Raw genomic sequence first — 6,000 nt, 5'->3', positions numbered from 1 at the left:
GCCCCTGCTCCCCACCCCCTCCAGTGTGAGGGTCTCAGAAGCCTCTGCTCTTCCCTCTCGCAGAACCAATAGAGGCTCCCAGGATCCTTTCTGCTTTGCCCCTAATGTAGATTTCCCGGGCTTCACTGACCTGCTCCCTCAGAGTGTGGGTCTCGAGACTTGTTCACCACTCTTGACAACCCCCACCCCACTTCAGCGAGCTCTCAGAATTCTGTTTTCCCCCACCCGTGTGGACTTCCAGAGTCCTCCTCTGTGCACTCGCCAACGCGAGCCCTGGAAGAAAGGCACTTCTGAGGGAATAAAGCGGAGGGCAGCCATGGCTCAAGATGGGAGGGGCCTCGGCTTCTGGCCCCTCCTCGGGGCTCAGGCAGGGCCCGGACCTCTCCTCTCAACCCCTCCTCTCAACTGAGGGGGCCGCTGTGGCGGGTGAGTGAGCTGGAGGGGGATGGGAGGGGCAGGGGAGGTGGGGGAACCGGTCTTGTGTTGTTCTTGGCTTGGAGCCCCCAGCCCCAGGGAAATCCTGACTCTGTGGAAAACTGAGCAGGCAGTCAGGCAGGGGAGGAGGAGTTGGAAGAGGAAGAGGAGGAGAAGGAGGAGAAGGAGGAGGAGGACCAAGGGCTCAGGGTGAGGTGGGGGTAGGGGCTCCTCTCATAAATCAATCCCACCAGCTCTCAGACCTGACAAAAACCAGAGACCCAGGGTCCCTTGGGGGCTGAGGCCAGAGAGGGGGAGGGGGAGGGGGTGCAAGCCATCCGATGGGCTGTGAGGGGAGGAAGGTCTGAAATGAGGGGGCAGCATCCTGTTCAAAGGGCCCTGCCTCAAAACCCCCAAAACAACAGGTGTGTTTGGGGGAGGGGGTCTGAGAAAACAACTTACAACTACAGGAGCTGAATCAGGGTGTCTATGACAGATTGATGGGGGCGGGGGCGGGGGTGTGCAGAGTTTCCCTCTGGTTAGCAATTCAGAACATTTTTATTGTCCTAAATTCTGCCCTGGTTCAACTCCTGAGGAACTGTGTGATTTCAGACAAGCTGCTTCACCTCTCTAGGTACCTCAGGCTCCTCAGATGTAAGGGTGTGTGTGTGTAATGGGCGAGGGAGGTGGTCCAGCCCCAACCTGGCAATCCCTGAACATTCTAGCCCTCAGTGCTGTACTGCAGGGGAAAGAATATTGCTCTGGAGTGGGCATGACAACAGTTAAGAGTCTAGGTTCTGCAACTTAATAACTGTAGTCTTGGGCTGGACACATAGTCTCTCAGATCCTCAGTTTCTGCATCTCTCAAATGGGCATAATAATGCCTCCCTGGCAGGGCTGGTATGCCAGTGAGTGAGACAGTGTATGTTAAGTGCTCTGCATTGGCAGGTTCTTAGTCAAAGGCTGTTGTTTATTTTGTATCTACCTTTTGGATGTCTGCAAGTTTTAGCCTTCCAAAGATCACCTTTTTCCTTTAATACTTAAGTGTTAATAATAATAAAGTTGCCCCAGTAACACAAAAACCCTCACAGCCCTCAGTATTTCCAAGGACTCTCAACAAGTGTGTGCTTCTCCTCACCCTTCCACCTGGGACACAGGAACTCTGGGCTGTACCTTATAGGCCATCACCAAAGGTCTGGGCTGTGGCAGGAGGATGCCGCCTACCATGTGAACTTGAACATCAGCTGTCCTAACCCCTAGTCTTGCCCACCACTGGCCTCTTCCTGCAAAGGTCCAACAGCGCTGTTTTCTCAGCCCTTCCCTTCTAGGTGTTCTTCCCAAGGCCCTGTTCCTGTCCCTTGCTCCAACCCCATTCAGATTCCTGGGGCTACTGACAGAGCCCCTCAGGACCTCTTTGGGCTGCTGTCCAGTCCCTGCTGGACCTGAGCCTCAACCAGATACTCATTATGTTACATGGAGATATTTCAACCAGCAAAAGGGTCTTGGCTGATTTTTGAGATGCAGTCTGTACCTCTGTGAGAATGCTGACAGGCAGCAGTGTGTTTATTTCCTAGAAAATAGTATTTTCTTTGCATCTACATTATATGATAATTTAAAAACAAAAACAAAAACAAAAACTGACCAACCCATCCTCTGCCCTCAGCTCCCCTCCCCACCCTCAGGCTCACCTTCTTCTCTAGGTGTCAGGACACTTTCTTTGAGGGGAACCCGTAGAGTGTGTATGTGGGTGGTTAGGGAGTGGGGAGGCATTGGCCCAGGTCACTCCAGGTCCCTACTCTTGAGCTGGAACAGACCTACTGGGCTGGGCCATGCTGAGGGCATAGCTTGGGGAGAATTGGGATGGGGTTGGGGTTCCCCTTTTCCAGAAGGCATTGTTTTCCTCTGGGATCTCATACCCTGATAACAGCCTCAAGGGTCTGTGCCCCAAGATGCAGGGGACAATGGAATCAGAGGCCTAAGAAAGCCTGGACTTCTTTGGGTGGCTCCTGTGGGGACCTCTGACAAAACCTCTGTTGTCTGAAGGTGTGGGCTCCCTGTGGTGAAGGAAGCATGAGAAGCCTGGAGGCCAGGGGGTGGCTTATAGGGTCTCAGAGAGAACCTTTACAAATCTTTCTTCTCCCCTCGTGGGAGGATGGACGGGGTCAGTATGCACATGCTGTGGTGGCTCTTTGGCCCTCTGGGCCTACTGTTCTTGGGAGGCTCTTCTTCTCTTAGGTTGTCCCAGGGTTGTGAGGAGTCTAGGCGTGTCAGCTGGGAACGTCTAGAGAGACCATTTCTCAGACAGCAGGATCCCCACTCGGCAACTTCCATGACAAGCAGGCAACTAGCCACTGCTTGACCACTCCCACGGACTGGGCAATCCCCGCCTCACAAGACAGTGCCTTCCAGGTTGGGTAGCTGAGATGACTGAAAAGATAGACATGGAGAGTCCAACCATAATGCTGGTCCCTCTGTGGAAGTGAAAAGGGGGTCAGAGAGCACAGCTGTGGATGTCTCCAGGAGGGAGGGAGGGAGGTAAGGCAGGCTGCCTGTTTAGGGTGAGGCCCAGATCCTGGGGAAAAGGTTTAGGCCTCGGAAGCAATGGTCTGGGTTTTTGCTCTGCCATTAACTCACTGTGTGGCCTTGAGGGAGTCCTTCCTTTCCCTGGGCCTCAGTTTCCATAACTGTAAACTTTATGGGCTGGGCCTGGGGACGTCTAAGGGCCCTGCCCCTGGCAACGGATGCTCTTCCGTGAGTCTATGAATAGCTGGAGAAGAGGGATCAGGTCCCTCCATGGGGGCTGGGCTGGCTCGAGATGCTCAGAGAATGGGCCCTGTGTGGGAATGGACAAGGTTCCCTTTCATTTCGTGAGGCCTTGGCAGCAGCCCAGCGCCCACAAACTCTCCCTCCTGCCAAGGTCAACCTGACCCTGACCTGGGGGGCACAACTGCCTGGGGCAGTTGAGGTCAGGAGCTGGCGACTTGGGAGAAGGAGCCCAGTGCAGAGGTTCAGACTCCTGTCCTCTGGCGGGGGTGAGGGTCTGAGCAACTGTAGTTGTGTGTGTCTTGAGTTCCCGACAGTGACACAGGGCTCTGCCCCACCCCACTGCAGTCTTGATGGTCCCTGGAAAGCCTTGGCATCAGACAAGCTTGGTATGGAATCCAGATCTGCCACACACTAGCCGAGTGACCTTGGGCAAGTCACTGCCTCTCCTCATCCAGAAGTCAGGGACTCTTAATTTTTACCCTGCATGGTTGCTGGGAGGTAGGACACATATGTAAGCATCATGCCCACAGCATGCACTCCATGGAGTGTGGCTGTGATGATCCTCACCCAGCTAAGCAGTCGGTGACAAGTAACCGGAACCAGACTGGACTCTTCCTGCTGCCTCAGCCCTCTGTCCCTTAGTCTGTTTGTCCATCAGGGCACTGGGGGCTTCCAATTCTCAGGCCCTAAAATCTGCACAATTTAAAGTAGTCAAAACAAACCCTTCACTCTATTTATGCTGAGAGGGAACAAGCTCCTGGCCAGGCCTAATGGGTTCCAGGTGTGCACTGTGCCCTGCAGCGGCTGGAGCAGGCGCGGTGGCCGTGGCTGGGACTCTGCCTGGCTGGCTGGGAAGGCTCATCTAGGCCAGACCTCTCCAGCCTGGTGCTTTGCCTATGAAGAGCATAGAGCTGGGCCAGGCGCTACCCAGTATGGTGGGGCAGCCCGCCTGGGGCTCAGAGAGCCTGGGGTTTGGAGCCAGGAGGCACTGCCCCTAGCAGCATACTTGGGCGTCTCCCAGACTCTAACTTCCCACCTCTTCCCAACTACCCAGTCAATGCTGAGCACCTACTGTGTGTCCTGCCTTGACCTCAAGAGGTTCTGCAGTTGCTAAGATGATTTTCATGGAGCTGTAAAACTCTTTCTCACAGGAGGTCGACTGTGGGAGTGACCTCCCAGAGGGGCTCAGGGAACCAGGTGGGAGCCCAGAGGGCATGAGTGAGGTTTCTTTTATTATCATTATATATTAATTATCCTGTTATATAATCAGAGCGACCAGCTGTCATTTATTAATGGTGAACCATGGGGCCAGACACTATATTCGGTGCTTTCCATGCCTGAGCTCATCAATTCCTCGCAGCCATACATGGCCAGGCTCTTTTTCTCTCTCTCCAAGAACAGAGAGGGGACAGGAAGCTCAAGGACACCAAGAGCTTGCTGGAGGTCACACAGTCAGGAACTGGCTGAAGTGGGGTTTGAGCCCAAGGTTGCCTGACCTCAAGGCAGGGCCTGTCTAGCTCTATTACACTTTTCACAGTCTTGTCCAGCTCTTCCCTAAAGAGTGGAGGAGAGTGCCAGAGTACGTGTGAGTGCCAATGGAGGACCTGGTTAGAAGGCAGAGCAGGGAGGGATTTCTCCCTGGAGTGATGTCAGAGGCTCACACACCCATCAGCTGGGCACATGGTCTGTTCCTCCAGACCCAGCCCAGAGGTGCCCCCAGCCTCCTCACCACCTCTGAACTGGGCACCGCTTCATCCCAAGCTGGGTAGCAGAGGGGACTGTCAGCATTGGGGCCACCATCTAATCATCTCACTCTCACCCATGTCAGCTGGGCCCTCAGGGACAGACTGGGTTGTGACCCACCCTAGAATTGCAGGTGGTATGTGGGCATGATTGCCTCAGCCCTCCAGTTTGGGTAATTGTAAGTAATAATAATCTTTAGTCTCTATTGTCTCAATAATCATCTCATACATACAGACCTCTTATTGTTATAACTTCTCAAAACTCCTGGTACTTTGCTTCCTAACACCAATTTGAAATTATATATTTATTTACATATTTGTTTGATTAATTCTGCATTCTTGCTAGACTGCAAGCGCCAAAAGGGCAGTCTACTTCCTGCTGTATCCCCAGTGCTTGGCCCAGTGCCTTGACACATAGTCCATATGTGACAAATTTTTGTGGAATGTATTTATGGATGAATGAGTGAAATGGAGTCAGTGAGAAGCTAAGAAGAGGTGGGGCAGGGCCATAGAAGGAAGCTGAGAAGGGAGAGAGGTATCAGGATGAAGCTTTTGGAGTCTGTCTATGGAGCTGGGGTGAGATGGCATTGACGGTGCCCCTTGAGAAGCCAGGTGTGGGTTGGGGATGAAACAGCCAAGCTGTAGGGCCTAGACCTGAACCACAGCCTCCCCTAGGCAGGAAATCAGAGGGAGCCTGTAAATTAAAGCCTCTCCTGCATTTCCATACCCTCACAATCCAGAAGGGCCACGAGCCAATTCTACCCACCCCACCACTGACACTCAAAAGGGAATTCTGGAAGCACCTCAGTATTTGGTCCACTCAGGGAAGCCATGGAGGGTCAATCTAAAGTTGTAGGAAAGGACTTTTCCCAGCCTATGTCCTCTTTCCCTTGTGTCTCCAGAGCTGTTGAGCTCATGATACCCTCTCCATCCCTCAATCCCTACTCCTTAGCCCCAGTATCCTGGGGGCATGGAAAGGGAAGTTTTTAGGAAGGTCTGGGTTCGAAACCAGCTCTATCACGTTCTAGATGGGAGACCTGGGGTACCCTTAGCTTCTCCACACTTCAGTTTCCTCATG

General features: G+C 53.3%; 1 long non-coding RNA gene across 3 annotated transcripts in view; it reads left to right on the top strand.

The window, feature by feature from the left end:
- Nucleotides 1-316: 316 nt before the first annotated feature.
- LOC116664556 overlaps nucleotides 317-6,000 on the top strand; it is an 89,228-nt gene continuing 83,544 nt past the window's right edge. For 2 of the 3 annotated variants that reach the window (XR_004321088.1, XR_004321082.1), the window contains exon 1: nucleotides 318-426. This is a non-coding gene — a long non-coding RNA (uncharacterized LOC116664556). Of the gene's footprint in view, nucleotides 427-6,000 lie in introns of all 3 variants that reach the window. The other variant, XR_004321093.1, reaches the window with a different exon arrangement.

Source organism: Camelus ferus, chromosome 1, assembly GCF_009834535.1.
Source record: "Camelus ferus isolate YT-003-E chromosome 1, BCGSAC_Cfer_1.0, whole genome shotgun sequence".
NCBI lineage: Eukaryota > Metazoa > Chordata > Mammalia > Artiodactyla > Camelidae > Camelus > Camelus ferus.
Note: the sequence above shows the minus strand (reverse complement) of the source record. Positions and strands in the feature narration are given on the sequence as shown.